Source organism: Pseudochaenichthys georgianus, unplaced genomic scaffold, assembly GCF_902827115.2.
Source record: "Pseudochaenichthys georgianus unplaced genomic scaffold, fPseGeo1.2 scaffold_167_arrow_ctg1, whole genome shotgun sequence".
Lineage (NCBI taxonomy): Eukaryota > Metazoa > Chordata > Actinopteri > Perciformes > Channichthyidae > Pseudochaenichthys > Pseudochaenichthys georgianus.
This window is the reverse complement of record NW_027262480.1, coordinates 504,726-523,270: the sequence shown is the minus strand read 5'-3', so window position 1 is coordinate 523,270 and position 18,545 is coordinate 504,726. Positions and strand designations below refer to the sequence as shown.

Below are 18,545 nucleotides of genomic sequence, written 5' to 3'. Positions count from 1 at the left end.
TGTGTGTGTGTGTGTGTGTGTGTGTGTGCGCGCAACACGTTCTCACTCCCATCCCGTCACATATTGACGGACGGTCAGGGTCCCTCCCCGTCGCTATATTACGTGCAGGGTACCCCTTGCCCGTCAGGCTTCTACGGGCAGGGCGTCCCATAGACCTTCATAGACCACGTGATCAACAACAATGGCCGACCTTCTTGTTATTCTCGGTGGAAAATGCCTATTTTAAGGTTCATTTGGCCATTAAAATGCGTTTTGATGTCATTTTATGTGAGTAATGAGTTTTTATTTCTGATTATTTGTGCAGTACATGTACATGATGTTTAGTTTGCTAGTTATGACGAAGATTACTTCATGAATGCTAACGTTTTTTTGGTGGAAATGTGTTTTTTCACAGCAAAGTCACCCTCTGTACTTGGACTTATTGGGAGAATCTAAAGGCAAGAACATCCCAAATATTAATTTAGGTCTTTATTGTAGACCTTTAGTGTTGCCGTCTGTGAAGAAAATACATGGGGCTCAGAGCCTCGTATTTTTAAAATATTTTTTCCTTCTAATTTGTTATTCTTTTCAAAATAACACACTGTTATTTACTCACCAATAACACACAATTATCCTTGCTTTTATTTATTGGTTTAATTCCATAATCTCGGTCTTTTTTAGTGTTCGTCAGGAACTGAATTTAAAAATAAAAATAACCGGAAACAGACGTAGCATTTCGAGCGATTACCCAAGATTCTCAGCTACGCTGATTGGATGTTTTAGCCGCAATGCATGCTGGGATTTGGTGTTTATATTATATGAAATCTGGAAAACATTTTAAAAGAATAAAATAATACTTAATTCCGAGTGCTCTTGCTTTTCTCTTTGAAAGTCATCACATAACGGAATTGTAATACACGGTTCGGCTGCATTAAATATTACAGATCTGCCGTAGTTCTTTATTTATAGCGCCCTGATGAGAAGACCTTTGGAAAAACTGAAGAAATGCCGCCGAAACTGAATACTTGACGTGGATCATAAATATATCAACAATTAAAAAACATCTTCAATTTCTTTTCACACAATACGTCTCCTTGCAGTATCAACACTAATTCGGCTGACTTTTACATTTGATATAATTCATAGATAGGTTATATTTACACCATAACGGTGCACAGCTGATATAAAAGGACTTGTAGTTTTTAAAGATATTACTGATTTGAATTGGATTGAATTTTGAATGTAAGAATGTAAATACTGAGTCTGAAATAGTATAGCAATATGCTGTAAAATTATGTGAAAGCATGAATAAAACTACACATCTTCAGATGTGCCTAGTGGTTAAAGCACGTTATTGAATTATTGTTTTTATGTGTTATATTTGATTAAAAAAATATTAAGAGTACATTTACTTTCATAGGGGGAAAGTAGAAGGTCTGTGATAGAAATATAGAATATAAAAAATCAAGAAGATACTATAAGTGATCTCTTCAATAAAACAGTTTAGTGCATGATGTACAAAGATATTAATAGGAGGAGGTGCAAAACAGAAAAACGAATGAACCTTTATTTAAACATTAAATAACAGATTAAGGTCTTGCTTTCCTGCAATGTTAACTATGTTGAAGCACTTATTTTAACTGATATTATACATATGGATTATACTCTTATGTATGTAGATAGAATAAGAAATGTGCAGAATATGACAGTTTAATGGTGGAGGTACACACATATGATAGATGTCTTGTAATGCACTGTCGAGGGACCTGTGACCCAAGTGTTTCATTCATTGCATAACTACACCGTAGTTGTGTATATGATATGTCAATAAACCTTTAAAATCTTGAAATCTTGAAAGGGATGTGCAAAATAGCCATATTATATAGTCTTTAATTAACTATTAGTAGAGAATAACGAGTAATTAATATACTTTATTGCTCGTTTCCATTAATGTCAATTACAGATACATGTTTAGTCTTCTCAAGCACAAGTATCAAATATCTAATTTTACTCAGGTGTAACTAAAGTCTGATTTAAGGGTTGTTTATATTTCACATCATTAATCAGAATCTGCAAAGTAACTCAAATAAGTGTAGTGGAGGTACCAGGTTAACCTCTGAATTGTAGTGGAGTCGAATTACAAAGTATCAATGAGCTGTCATGTGGGTATATATTAATGCTATATATTAATGCTGCGCATTATGGACAGCGATTTTCACCCATTTATTAATTATATGTTTTACATTTGATAACACCAATGTGTTTAATACTGGCAACTTCTAATTGTGGGAAAAACGAAAACGTTCAGTAGAGACGTCCCATAGAACATTTTGCGAAACACAATAGTGTAGTGTGTAGTTCTGGGGGGCGTTCGATTCCAGTTTTGGATAGTCTGGCGTGGTTTCGTTCCATTTCAAACAGCTGTTTGACGCTGCGTAACCTTGGCGCACTGCCACTCCAACATCCAATCCCAGACCTTGAAGAGTAATCACGGGGACTGTAGTCCTAAACGATAGCTGGGGATTATGGGTAGTGTAGTGTCTTCGGCCATCCTAAACTCAAAAATGTTGACAATCGCAATGATGCTCGAAATATCCCTTATAGGCCTACGTCTGTTTCCGGTTATTTTAATTTTGAAATTCAGTTCCTGACGAACACCAAAAAAGACCGAGATTATGTAATTAAACCAATAAATAAAAGCAAGGATAATTGTGTGTTATTGGTGAGTAAATAACAGTGTGTTATTTTGAAAAGAATAACAAATTAGAAGGAAAAAAGATTTTAAAAATACGAGGCTCTGAGCCCCATGTATTTTCCTCACAGACGGCAACACTAAAGGTCTACAATAAAGACCTAAATTAATATTTGGGATGTTCTTGCTTTTAGATTCTTCCAATAAGTCCAAGTACAGAGGGTGACTTTGCTGTGAAAAAACACATTTCCACCAAAAAAACGTTAGCATTCATGAAGTAATCTTCGTCATAACTAGCAAACTAAACATCATGTACATGTACTGCACAAATAATCAGAAATAAAAACTCATTCATCGCATAAAATGACATCAAAACGCATTTTAATGGCCAAATGAACCTTAAAATAGGCATTTTCCACCGAGAATAACACGAAGGTCGGCCATTGTTGTTGATCACGTGGTCTGGGAGCTGTTGCAGCGTCCATAGCAACCACCACCTTAGCAACCATGAATGTGTACACATTCATGAAGTAATCTTCATCATAACTAGCAAACTAAACATCATGTACATGTACTGCACAAATAATCAGAAATAAAAACTCATTACTCGCATAAAATGACATCAAAACGCATTTTAATGGCCAAATTAACCTTAAAATAGGCATTATGAAGGTCTATGGGACGCCCTGCCCGTAGAAGCCTGACGGTCAAGGGGTCCGCTGTCCGCAATGAAGGTCTATGGGACGCCCTGCCCGTAGAAGCCTGACGGGCAAGGGGTACCCTGTACGTAATATAGCGACGAGGAGGGGCCCTGACCGTCCGTCAGTGGCGGCCGCCCCACCTCTTCCCACATACAAACATTTTTAAATAAAAAAATATATAAAAAATATATATATATTTTATATTTTTATTTTTAATGAACAAGGTAAATATCATACAATTGGTATCAGTAAAATGTATAATCTACAATAAAATCTCGTTTAAAATTGTGTTACGATGTCTAAAGTTACTGATAAGTCACATGTTTCCTGCCTTGCCTTGCCCATGGCATTAGTTTATCATTACCGGGCGCCGTGCAAGGAGCCCCCGAGCCAAACAGCAGCAACCAGCACGTTGCAAAAGTCTCAATAGACTTTAGCGGAAACATAATTTCAGCCAATCAGCGGCGTCAAATATTTTGGTCACGAGGGCGCTCACGTTGGCGCCCACGTTGGCGCCCACGTTGGCACCCACGTTGCTTACGTGCGTTGACGTGAGTTGTTTTTTAGACTCTTGAGTGACCAAGGTGACGCAGTAGTTGGATGAGAATGGCTTCGTGTGCAGGTGGAGTCGCCGGACCTCGGTCCCCGCTCAATTCCGTTCAAGAGCTAATCTCCAATCCTTTCGAAAGGAGACAAACTGTTGCTTAAAGACCTTGAACCGGACCAACCCGATTTGTATATATCGCAGCAAGCTCGTGAAAAAGACGAGCTCCACGCTGCACTGGAAACGCGCTATTGCATCACCAGAAGTCCTAATTTAAGGGGTAATTTCTCCCCCAACATTTCTTTTTACTCACTATATCCCACCAAAAATATTTTCGGGATATATGTGACGGGATGGGAGTGAGAACGTGTGTGTGTGTGTGTGTGTGTGTGTGTGTGTGTGTGTGTGTGTGTGTGTGTGTGTGTGTGTGTGTGTGTGTGTGTGTGTGTGTGTGTGTGTGTGTGTGCGTGCGTGCGTGCGTGCGTGCGTGCGTGTGTGTGTGTGCGTGCGTGCGTGCGTGCGTGCGTGTGTGTGTGTGTGTGTGTGTGTGTGTGTGTTGCTGGCTGCTGCAGCCCGACGACACGATGGGATTGAAAAGCACGAACGTATTTTTCCAAAAAAGCAGCGGATGTCTTATGTCTTGTGCTGGGTTTCATAGCCGGAGAAAGGCGCTCTTCGCCTGGGAGAAGCTCCAGGATCACCGGGGTCTCCGTGAGTGCATGGTGTAGCCGGTTCAGAGCCGCTCCTCCCCGGGTCGCTCGCTGAATCCTGCGGGGAAGACTCCATCCATGCACCGATGGGTAAAAACAGAAAAGCTCCAAAATGAATAAAATCCCGTCAGAAGTCAGTGGTTGTGAAATGAATGAAAAAACACCCAGTGAAGAACCGGCGGAGAAGCGTGTGTGAGAAGCGGGAGAGAAGCGACTGATGGGTGGCGTTTAGAGGTGAGGAAGCCGGGAGGAGAGAGGGGGAGGGCGGGGAGCTGAGGAGAGCTTTCTCCCTGGAGGCAGAGTTCCAGGCACTGACACTTTACCATCTTTCAGACACAAATCAGCAGGGATGGAAAGGAACCAGTACTCAAGTACCACACTTAGGCCTAAATACTATTCTGACATATTTGTACTTTGAGTATTTTTAATTGTATAGTAGCCTAGTATTTTCCAATTATTCTCAACTAGATTTCAGTTGCACCTTGCACTTTTTACTCCACTACAGTTCTTAAATAAACATGATTATATGATATGATGCAGTACTGTCATCTACACAGAATTGTACACATTAAATCAGTTTTTCCGAATTATTTTATATGCTCTGTTTGATCAATGACCAGTTATATCATTGAAATAAAAAACATCTGTGGTATATTTAATATATTTTTATAAGGGTGTAAGATATGATTGAAGGTTGCAATGCATGTTAAGTGGCAGACATTTGATATGTTTTTTTTTATTTATTGAAAACGACAATTCAAGACAAATGTACGATGCAAATATAAGAACACAAATGTTCCACATGACGAAACATCTTCAGCAACTGGACAACAGAAGCAGCATTTAGAAAACATTCAGCAACTTGAGGAAACATGCGCAGCGTTTACTAAAAGCTGCAGAAACCAAACGCTGCAAATACAAAACGCTGCAAGAAGCTCAAAACACAACGGAGACCAGGGGACACTATAGAGTGACGCACACAGCTGGGAAACCAGGGGACACTAAAGAGTGACGCACACAGCTGGTAGACCAGGGGACACTAAAGAGTGACGCACACAGCTGGAAGACCAGGGGACACTAAAGAGTGACGCACACAGCTGGCAGACCAGGGGACACTAAAGAGTGACGCACACAGCTGGAAGACCAGGGGACATAAAAGAGTGACGCACACAGCTGGGAGACCAGGGGACACTATAGAGTGACGCACACAGCTGGGAAACCAGGAGACACTAAAGAGTGACGCACACAGCTGGTAGACCAGGGGACACTAAAGAGTGACGCACACAGCTGGAAGGCCAGGGGACACAAAAGAGTGACGCACACAGCTGGGAGACCAGGGGACACTAAAGAGTGACGCACACAGCTGGGACCGGAGCGTTTGGTGACGTTCAGGATTATAAATATACATAAACTTGGTCTTTCAAGTAATCAAGACCATTAGACTCAATAATCTACCTCAGAGTTAGCTGTCTGTTTTATATTTGTATTTGCCTGCCTCTATACCTTTTTGAGCAGCAGCTTTTTCAACTTCTAATTTCCTTTTGCCAGAAGCTTCACAGTGCCGGGAACATTTATAAAAAAAAAGGAGGATATTGCTCCAGATTTCATCACTTGAATTAGTTCAGATGAAATAAAAGAGCTGACTGTGTTTATTCAGAGCTGCTGGTTGGCCTGCAGTGAAACGCCTCGGAGCGATCACACGTTTCTCATTTCCACCTGCTGCAGATCAGAGGAACACTTTGCATTTAAAGCATTTATAATCTCATCCATGAAGTTTCCAACTCTAGTGACACAAGAAACAACAGCGAGGAGGTTAAAAGTCACCCAATCAATGTCCTCGCGCCCAACACTAGCTGCCTTTAGCTTAGCGGAGGTGACGTGAAGTCATGTGACCGTGCTGTAGTTCCTTTATAGCCCAACATTAGCCACTTTTAGCTTAGCGGTGGTGACGTGAAGTCATGTGACCGTGCTGTAGTTCCTTTATAGCCCAACATTAGCCACCTTTAGCTTAGCGGTGGTGACGTGAAGTCATGTGACCGTGCTGTAGTTCCTTTATAGCCCAACATTAGCCACCTTTAGCTTAGCGGTGGTGACGTGAAGTCATGTGACCGTGCTGTAGTTCCTTTATAGCCCAACATTAGCCACCTTTAGCTTAGCGGTGGTGACGTGAAGTCATGTGACCGTGCTGTAGTTCCTTTATAGCCCAACCATGGAGAAGGGTCTAGCTGCGGCCGCGGCCAGTACACGGCGGTACACGATGGTACACGACACGCCCACCTGACACGACACTACGGTGGCTAAGAAGGGTCTAGCTGCGGCCGCAGACAGTGGAGGTTGAACCAAGCCCCCAGGAGTGCGCCGGAGTCTTGTGGTCAAACGGCGGTACTACACTTCCTTTGTGGTCTCTAACTCGTTGGATAATTTTTTTTAAACTAAATAAACTACCCAGTATGAACGTTCCCGGGTAGCAGTTCTCTTCCCTCCCTTCAATCTAACCCTTCCCTTCCCCCCATCCTAACCCTAACCACTCCCTACCTTTTTACCTAATCCTAATCTTCCTTCCTCCCTCCTAAACCCCAAAACCTCTCCTACTGTAAGAAATTAAAATCAATGTTTATACTACATGGGCTGTATGATGTAAATCTCGTCAATTCGCTTTTAACAGTGGTGCCTCTCAGCCACCGCAGTGTCGTGTCAGGTGGGCGTGTCGTGTACCATCGTGTACCGCTGTATAACCACTCCCTACCTTTTTACCTAATCTTCCTTCCTCCTAAACCCCAAAACCTCTCCTACTGTAAGAGATTAAAATCAATGTTTATACTACATGGGCTGTACGATGTAAATCTCGTCAATTCGCTTTTAACGGTGGTGCCTCTCAGCCACCGCAGTGTCGTGTCAGGTGGGCGTCAAATGGCCCAACTTTTGAGAGAGCGAAACGTCACAGATTACCCGGCATGCCTGAGAAGTACCCGTATATGCGCTCATAGTGCATGCGCAACTTTAACCAAAATGCTCATTCACATCAAGCACGTCAATTTGCGTACACGTAACATCACCGCAGGTTCATGACAGCATGGTAATGATTTATTATGATGGATTTGAAGAGGCGGCAGCTAGCGGCTAGCTAGTAATTATGCTAATGTGCACATCAATCGTTATACTTATATTACGCTGTAACAGGATCTAGTGATATCCAAGCAATCATTTAGCATGAAAGAATGATTTCACTGTATATAATAATATATACTTATAATAATAAGTAATAATTAACTTTATTTAATACAACATTTACGGTACAAGATTTAATCATACAGCCCATGTAGTATGATAATGAATTACAGCAAACATGTGCAATATATCCATTATTACAGCTCCGTGGGGTGGCAAAAGTTTGTTGTTGTTTTGTGTCAGTTTTACGTCGCCCCTTCCATTAACATTTCTCATCATTGTTCCACAATGTTTATCATCATGAAATTAATATCTATATATTTTATACTATACTTGCACTGCTTACCGTTTTCATACTTTATATATCTTAGCATATTAATACACACTGCTCACAGGCTGATATCTAGTGTATTCATACACACTGTTCATACTGCTCTCAGGCTGATATCTAGTGTATTCATACACACTGTTCATACTGCTCTCAGGCTGATATCTAGTGTATTAATACACACTGTTCATACTGCTCACAGGCTGATATCTAGTGTATTCATACCCCACTGTTTATTCATCATTCTATATGTTGTTCTGTAGATTGTGTACATTACTTTCCACTTCACTGCTTGTTGCACCTGGTTAGAAGCTAAACTGCATTTCGTTGTCTCAGTACCTGTAATCTGTGCAATAACAATAAAGTTTCTCTTTAAGTTAAACCAAATCATTAAAATAAAATCTATTGTAATGTAATGATTTGGTTTAACCTTATTTATTGAATACATCATTTAAAATGGCAAGATTAAATAAAATTACATTCTCCATACAATACATGTGGGATTTCTATTGCATCCACTTCATCTGCAATGAAAAACGCCAACGCAATTTCCGCCATTCCAAACCCAGCCAGTCAAGCCGACTCCGAGTCCGAGCTGTCCGACTTAAGACGAGCTTTTTGACACCTCCCCCGGCTGCGATCGGCTACTCTCGTCTACTTTCGAGGCGAGCCGCAATGTGTCTCAAACAAGCCTATTGATCGCAATTGCGCAGGTCTGCGTCGGTCTCGCTTGTCTCAAACAAGCCTTATTTATTCAGAACAGCAGCTGGGTCACATGATCTGTCCCAGGTCAGCTGACTGGATCAGACCAATAGGAACAGGTTAAAACAAATTATATTAAATTGTGTCATTTTTAATAAATACATCCATCAACACGAAGCCTCTTTTGTAATTGTCCAATAATGAGACAATTGTTGTCTTTCTTTAACTAGTAAGCAGACTGCAATGCAATATTAAATAACGTCCCATAAAGTCAAGTGCAACAAATACTTCAGACATCTCCTAACACTTCTCCTGGTGGTTTCACTACATTAATAACATCTGTTAAATGTATAAAGGCTTTTGCATCAAGGGTTTTCTTTTTTAATTGCATTTGCTTAATTTGAGTGAATATTCTTTAAACCCCCGAGCCTTTACTCTCCGATTTTTACATACAAATTTAATTATGGATTATAAATTTAAAAATCAATAAACCCAGAAACATTATCAACCTATGGATTAACCGATTCAGCCGCGTTTTTTCTCGTTTTAATGCCATTGAACACGTCTTTTGATCAGATTGACAGCTACGGTGAGACGATCTCCCGTAAAAGCTCCGTAAAGGTACGTGTTGTGATGTCTGTGTTTGCTTCCCCTGTCAAGAGTTCTAATCACTCAGTGATGATACTATATACCTACATAATCTGTGGAGCCTCAGCTTTAATCGGATATCTTGTAAATGCAGCTACGATAAGTAATAAGGGTACTTTTATCTTGAGTTCTGTGCCAAAGTGCATTTTCGCTCAAGGGTCATTTAGATGCTTCTTATGAGACTTGTGTTTTGTTTTGGTAAACATGGTTTGTATCGTCAATTAGCTGAGATTATTTCCGTTAATCTGGTAGAACACATTAATAGGTTCTTAAATATTAAGATGCCCTGAAAAAAGGGGAGCTTTGGGGCTTAACAGGTTTAAGAAACTCGTTTTTTATGAAAATAAACGTTTGAAACAAATAATGTATTTAATTCTTATTTTTACCACTTTGTGTTTTTAGTTTTAGTAAACATTTTATTTTCATATTACATTTCTTTAAATATATTTTTTCATGTTTTTGTGATTTATTTATATCTTTTGTTGTATTTATTTCATTATTTTATTTTCTGTTTTTCTGTTTTATTTTGTTATGTGTTGACTAAATTTCTAATTCAATATTGTTTTCAAGTTTTATATAAAAATGTTTGAAAACAATAATGCATTTCATTCTTATTCGTATCACTCAGGGTTTCCAATGACATTATGAAGGCATCGGATGCAGGTGATTGCGTGGTTCTGGTGTTGTTGGACCTGAGTGCAGCGTTTGACACAGTGGACCACGCCATCATGCCAGATAGACTCAGGGTCTGCCCTCCAGTGGTTTGCCTCATACCTCAGTGGGAGAAGTTTCTCCGTGGCCGTGGGCCCGTTCTCATCACACAGCACTCCCCTATCCTGCTGCCTGCCCCAGGGTTCTGTTTTAGCCCTCCTTATTTTTGCCCTTTACATGCTCCCATTAGGCCCCTTAATTAGCCAATTCAAGGGTGTCTGGTATCACTGTTACACAGATGATATCCAGATATATTTCTCTTTCAAACCCGTCAAAACGGAGAATTTAAACACCCTCATCACATGTCTGTCTGCCATTGAGGAGTGGATGTCAAGAAACTTCCTACAGCTCAGCTCAATGCATCAAAAACGGAAGTCTTGATCTCAGCGGCTGATAACATCGCCTCTAAGGTAGCAAGACACCTGGGTTCATTTAGTGGTAACGTTAGGCAAACATAAAAAACCTTGGTGTAACCTTCGATCAGTCTATGCTACTACAAACACATCAAACTCCTGACCCGTACCTGTTTTTTCCACCTCAGGAAAATTACCAAGCTCATGGGCTTTCTATCCAAAGCAGAACTGGATGGATATTCTTGCCTTTATTTCATCCCGGCTTGATTAATGTAATGCTCTGTTCTCCTGCCTCAACAAAACATCAATAAACCGGCTACAACCAAGCCCCCAGGAAGTGCGCCGGAGTCTGATGAGAATATTCGTGCTGGTCAAACGGCGGTACTACACTTCCTTTAGGTTGCTGGGCCCGGAAACACTTTTTCCCATTGACTTACATTGGGAAAGAGTGGTCTGTAACTCGTTGGATAATTTTTTTTAAACTAAATAAACTGCCCAGTATGAACGTTTGTATAGCCCTTATTAAAAACATTCGTTCCTCAAGTTGTAAAAATGTGCTAATAACGTTATTCTGAGAGTTATTTCCCTCGGCATTATGAACGCGCATCTAACCCACGGGACCGCGCCGCCCGGCACGTTCAAGTTACGTGTTCAGTACTACATGAGTTTCTCTTTACCCATGGATCTACAATAACAACGGACCATATCGCCTTACTGCCAGCCCACGGAGCTGTAATAATGGATATATTGCACATGTTTGCTGTAATTCATCATTTGTAAAATGTTATACTACATGGGCTGTATGATGTAAATCTTGTACCGTAAATGTTGTATTAAATAAAGTTAATATTACCGACGTATATTAACGTTCCTGTAGCTTCTTATTGCACTTGCAATTGTTTTAGTTACTTGTGGGCTACTTAACATGAATAATCACAGTTACTATCCTTTTACTCCATCACATTTCAAAAAGAAATAGGCTATTGTTATTGTAACTCCACCACAGTAATCCATCATCAGCTTTACTTTTTAGATAAAGTTTTAACTCACAATTGATCATAACAGGCTTCAACATATACCTTTTTATATATTACCAAGTGGATTAATGTACAACCCACACAAGTATCATGCTAAATGAAGCTCTGTTGCTTGGATATCACTAGATCCTGATGTCAGCGTAATATAAAAGTACATAACGATTGATGTGTAATTTAGCATAATTTACTAGCTAGCTGCTAGCTGCTAACTGCCGCATCGTTAATATAAATCCAGTACCATGCTGTCATGAACGCGCGGTGCTGTTACGTGTACGCAAATTCACGTTCTTAATGTGAACGAGCCTTTGGGCGGCGTGGTTAAAGTTGCGCATGCTCTATGAGTGCACATACGGGTACTGCTCTCAAAAGTTGGGCCATTTTGTCATCATGCGCCATTGAGCAACTCTCATAGGAATGAATGAGGCCCCGCCTCCCACGCTGTATCCAGTTCTTATTATACATCCATGGCTACAACAGGTCCACAATGCTGCAGCCAGATTACTCGCTTTCTATCCAAAGCAGAACTGGAGATGGATATCCTTGCCTTTATTTCATCGAGGCTTGATTACTGTAATGCTCTGTTCTCCTGCCTCAACAAAACATCAATAAACCGGCTACAACAGGTCCAAAATGCTGCAGCCAGATTACTCACTCGGTCTAAAAAAACATGCCACATCACTCCGGTCCTTTCTGCCCTGCACTGGCTCCCTGTCCATCTCAGAACCCAATGTAAAGTATTGGTTTACACATATAGAGCTGTCCATGGCCAAGCCCCCGCCTACATTAACGACCTTATCCACTATCACAGGACAACCCGGGCCCTGAGGTCATCCGAGCAAGGCCTCTTAAGGCTGCCCCGAACCAGGCTAAAAACTAAGGGGGACCGTGCCTTTGAGGCGGTGGCTCCGAGGCGGTGGCTCCGAGGCTTTGGAATGAACTCCCCCAGAAACTAAGAGCCTCTGTCTCAGTAGAGGTTTTTTAAGGGGCAGCTAAAGACTCAACCTTTTCCGACAGGGGCTTTTGGGGTGTCGGAGGAGGTGAGATTGTAGCTGTTTTTCATTGGTGTTTTATCCTATCTTTTACTGGATGTGTTTTAATTATGCCTTTTATTATAAAAAAAAACATTTCCCCCAATGTTTAAAAATCTGTCCCCATGTTATATATTATTATTATTATTATATATTCTTATTATTATTATTAGTTATTATTATTATTATTAATAATAATAATGTAATTATTTATTTTGATACCGTTTACTTTTTTCACCACAGGGGGGCAAGTGAAATTATTGTTAAAAGAAAAACTAAAATCCCATAATGCAGTTGCGGCGGTCAGTTTCTAGCTTCCCGGTCCTCAGAAGCTCCACGGTTGCTAACATACGTTGATGCAGATCTTATAACCGAATGTAATGTGTTTTAAGGGACTTTTAAAACACATACAAATAGTTAGGTTATCCCTGGAGGGTGATTTATCCGTGCTTTTATCCGTTAAACCGGGTTTTTGTTGCCGTTTTTTGTTCGTAGCTTTTTATACTACGTTGCTGATCGGTAAACATAAGTAAAGGCATTAAAGGGAGATTAGTGTGTTTAACGGCAGTGTTTTATCAAGGAGAAGAACGACTGAAGAACCAGGACGAAGAGGAGAGGGTGTGTGTGTGTGTGTGTGTGTGTGTGTGTGTGTGTGTATAAAGTACACAGATCTTGTACTTAGAAGTACTAGGATCTTCTACTTGAGTACAAGTAGAAGTACTCAGATATTGTACTTGAGTAAAAGTAGAAGTACTCAGATCTTGGACTTGAGTACTTAGAAGTACTCAGATCTTGCACTTAAGTAAAAGTTGAAGTACCAGAGTGTAGGAATACTCTGTTACAGTAAAGGTCCTGCATTGTTCCTCAAGTAAAAGTATTATCATCAAAATATAGTGAAAGACAGTAATAGTAGTCGCTGTGCAGTTTGGTCCATTTCAGAATAATACATATATGTTTTATAATGATTGATCATGAAAGTGTTCTCAAAGCTGGTGGAGGTGCAGCTAGTCTGAAGGACTTTGTAGACTGCAGGGTAGCTGGTGGATTTACTCCAGGTGGAACTAAAGTCTGATTTAACACTTGATTAGATTTCACATCATTAATCCACATCTGAGAAGTAACTAAAGGTATTACATATATGTAGTGGAGTAAAAGTACACCATTTACCTCTGAACTGGTCTAAAAGTACAAAGTAGCATTACATAGAAATACTCAAGTACTTCTCGCCTCTGCTATGAACCTACGAAGTAGCTGTAGATTTGTCTTGTTGTGTCTGTGGGTTGTATTGAGTTGTCTTGTTTTGTGTCAGCTGTAGTTGTGTTGATTATTTCAGAGACCCAGCCGGAGAAGGAGCACAGAGCAGCATGGAGGAGAACAAAGAGACCCCTGGAGCTCAGGTCAGTGTGCACTTCATCACAATATATTCCTATCTCTGTTATCCCCAAATGAAAGATCACAACCTGTTTAGAAAATACAATATGAATGCACTGTATGGTTAGATATAGCTTAGAACGTTGTTGTATACGATAACACTTTATTGGTCAGGTCAAGACTGAAATGTGACTTGCATCACAGCAGCTCCATGTGTAACATCAACATAAACAAATATCAAGACACAATACATGAAAAACAAACATGTAACATAACAGCAGGATCAGTGAGAGACAACCTGCTCAAGAGCCTTCAGCGTGCTTTTGGTCTGGATTCAGCTCTGTGTTTACTGAGAGGACTGACTGGAGCACAAAGGATGCTTCAGTCTGACTTCATTGAATCTCCATCAGATGGCAGCAGTTCGTATTCTCTGTTCAGAGCATGCTTTGGGTCCCAGATGATGTTGTTGGACAGCCTCTCAGGTTATTATGGTCTGCTGAGTCAGGAAGTCTCTGACAGGGTGGACCAACACTCTTTGAGCAGATTTGTAACAGGTGGAGCAGTTTTGATTTGAAAGCTGTTGACGAACACTTGTACCAGGTGGCCTTGCAGTACTGTAGAACAGGGGCTCCCAAACTTTTCAGCCCAAGACCCCCAAAATCACTTTGCCAGAGACTGGCAACCCCCCCGCCATGTGAATTGTCAATGGGGGGGGGGGGACATTCTACAGCTGGCCAGTCCGCCCCTGAACAATGTCTCTGCACACGTTAATATTAATAACAGTAAAACAAATAACAGTGTGTCCCTTACATCGACATACAAAACCCACAGATCCTCCACTCCGGTGTGTCTCACTCATTAAGGCGAGACACGGCAGGCAAAAACATCGTTTTTCATGCACTGGTCAATTTTGATATGTTGTGCTATTTTGATTCCATAACATGTTTTCTTTCAGGCTTTTGGAAGGAAAATGTACAAAATACACATTTAGGTGTTTATTTTTACTATAGTGTGTCTATTTGCGTCTGTAGGTTAGTGCTGCATGATCGTGATCTCGATTCAGACACCTATGCGATCTCATTTCTAAATTACGGCGATCCTATGACGTCAAGCCGATTTTTTTTGTTTTTGCATTTTTTAATTATTTTGCTTCTGAATAATACCAACTTGCAATCTCAATCATACTTAAACGATGTAAAGCAAATATACTCTATACATTTAACATTAAAGTACCATGATCGCATCCAAATGGTAGTGTTCTGTCTCTCCTCTCATGCAGTGTTCACGCTGCAGCCACTGGGGTTGCCAGTTTTTGCGGAAGGAATAAGCAACCAGGTCTATGAAAACAAGCGCAAAAGAACATGAGCACTTTAAACCTATATATGTCGGGTCTACAAGCTCACAACCGCAACAACCATTATGACTTACTACCAAGCAACTTTACAGAAAGATAAGCCCAATGTGGCTTATAATAAGTATACCTGGCAACACTCACTGACTGCAGCACGTGAGGGCAGGAGCCGGCAGTATGTTTACAGAAGCGTTAGCATTAGCACTGATTAGCAAAGAGTGACGAGAGCGACTAGTAGTAGGCTACAGGAAAAACAGAAATGAGTGACGAGGAGGTCGAGGACAATGACAACAACACTGATGAAAATCCCGGTGGCGACTCTGGCGAGAGTGAGAGGGAAGTTGTGCTTGTGCCGAAAAAAGTAGATGGACTGTGCTAGTAGCTAGGCAGCTAGGCTTTATTTACATTTATTCTGAAGCTGTAACTTTATGTTCTGTTCCGTTTTTATATTCAGTACTGACTGCAGTATTTAAGTTAATCCTTTTGATTCAGTGACATTACTACTCAGTGGAGTCTAGCACTTTGTTTAAGTTTATGTTTTTTTCAGTACAAGAACCTTTAAGTGCAGTAGTTGAACTGGGTGCTAGCCGGCGAGGCTTTTTTTATATATTATTATTCTAAAGCTGTGACTTGTTTTGTTTTTATATTCAGCACTGTGGTGAGGTATTTGAGTAACTTAAGTGCATTCCTCCCTGTAACAAACAGGTTGGTGTTGTTGTACAGTAGTTGGGTGTCCTGTCACTGTGGACAGGTGCTACTGCAAAGTTTACATTTTGTATAAAGCTGCAACAATTCAATTTGTTATGTTCAGCACTCAGGCAGCAGCAATATCTTTATTTTAGTTACTGTATATTTTGTTACCAGAGAGACTTGAGTTTAAGTCAAGCACTTTGTTTAAAGCCACAGTAGTTGGCTGTCAAATTCATTTGAGTTACTCCATGTTTTTGCTACAAGAAACTGAGACTTGGATTTAAGTCCAGCACTTTGATGGTGTCTGTTTAAAGCCACAATAGTTGGCTCCAGGTGCCACATTTTGAATGTAGTAATGTTTGTTCAGTATTCAGCAACTACAGACTAAAGACAAAGTTATGTTTTTGTTACAAGAGAGACAAATGTTGTCTGTTTAAATTCATTGTACTCACGTGACGTCTAAGAGTGCAATAAATATTTTCATTGAAATGATGAGAATCGTGATCTCAATTCTTATGGAGGAAAATCGTGATTCACATTTGAGCAAGAATCGTGCAGCACTACTGTAGATTTCTCCTAAATTCACCAAAAGTTAGCATTCTAAGGTAACATAAAGTGCCGCGACCGCTGTTTGCCCCATGTAATCAGAGGTATCGTTGGAAAGCTCCGTCTCTCCTGCACAATCTCATCGGATCCAAATATGGTCACTTCCTTTGTCGTGAAAGTACAAAGGGGTCTTAAACCAAAAAACTCAATCTCATTGGCGGCTGTCAATTTCTGACAACGTGATTCGTTCAGATGCGTCACGTGGTGTGCTAAAACACTTCCTGGTTAGCTTTCTGCTGGAAATTTAAATCTCAAAATGGCAAAAGAACAGCGATAAAAACGATCACAGAGAAGACGACAACAATTGTCACTTGCACGAAGCAAGGTTATACAAAAAACAAATGACCCCGAACATGAAATACCTTCACGGAGTGTGTGTCGATGCGCAAGCTGTCATCCAGAGAACGGGAGGGTTTAGCTAGCGCCTCACTGCAATCTTTAAAAGTTATTTTCTCAAAATGAGTTTTTTTCTCTTCTGAATGAGAAACATCCACTTCAGTAGCACTTACATAGACTAAACCTTCCAGTTATATTCCTATCAATATTATGAAGGTTTTCAAAGAAGGGTTTGTTTATATATCATTCATAGCCTGAATTATATAACATTGTATACCTAAAAAGATGCCAAAAATTGATATTTTAGGGTTGTTGACAGTATTTTCTGATGTATGGAGGGATAAAAAGAGATATCCTAAATCCCTTCTGTAAAAACTTTCGATTCTAATATGACTACATAATGAAACGAGAATTTCGAACCTGACTTTATCCAATGTTCAGAATTGTGTTCCTGAAATGTGTTAAAATGTGCATATTTAATGAGATAATGGCTCATTTGCATGGGGGTGGGGGGTGCGGTGCCCCTACAAGTAGAATCAAATGTGGGAAACACTGGTTAATGGTTAATGATAAATAATAATTTTTTTAAGCTTTATTTTTTATTTTGAATCATCTCGCGACCCCCACTTTGGAACCCCTGCTGTAGAACAGACAAAATCACAGATGTAAAGAACAACAGAAGAATTTCTCTGCTCGTCCAAAAAGACCTAAGGCAGCAGAGAAAATACATTCTTTGTTTTGTCCTTTTGCACAGATATTCAATATGCTCTTTCCATGACAGCAGACGGTCAATCATTACACCCGAAACTCCCTGCTTGATTTGATCTGTATGGATGACAATGGGGACACCAAAAACGATTTCCTCAGTTTTCTTGGTGTTGATCTCAAGAGCATTGTTATCAGTCCACTCAACCACCTGATTTCCTGTTGGTGCAGATCAGGGTCGTCTGTGTTACTTAGCAGAGATAGTATTGCAGTATCATCAGAGTACTTGATTATGAATTGATGTGGTGTGTTGGTACGACAATCATCAGTGTAGAGAGTAAGACAAGGCAAGTTTATTTATATAGCCCCTTTCAAAGTGCTTTACAAAAGTGAAAGACAGAAAATGACATTTAAACCCTTTTTCTGTCCTTTAACCTGTTAAAACCCAAGCCTGTTTTTCAGCTCTCAGGCTCAAATGTCACTTGTTTTTAATCAATCTTGATACAGGGTACTTATTATATGTTATAGTTTGGATTCCTAAAGCTTTTAGTCTACGATCCCATCATTCTAGGGTGGTTTTCACTAAGTAATGGTTCATTTTTGGACGGACACAATAATTTACATTTTTTTTTTTTACTATGTTCCATCTGAATTTACTTTAAAATAAAAAAAATCTATATTGATTCTGACTTTTCTACATCCAACTCACAGGTTTATCATTGTTTTGATAAAAAAAGATTATGAATTTACTCCTTTTTTAGAAGGGAAGTTATTGTCATTTGTTCTGGGAATGTCATTTTCGAGCCTGAGACCTGAAAAATAGGCTCGGGGCTTAACAGCTTAAGTAGGATTCAAACCAATTAAGAACTGTTGCCGAAAGTCCCA

At 40.0% G+C, this 18,545-nt stretch overlaps 1 pseudogene; it reads left to right on the top strand.

The window, feature by feature from the left end:
- Nucleotides 1-18,545, top strand: part of LOC117441323 (zinc finger protein 665-like) — a 90,719-nt pseudogene that overhangs the window by 57,323 nt on the left and 14,851 nt on the right.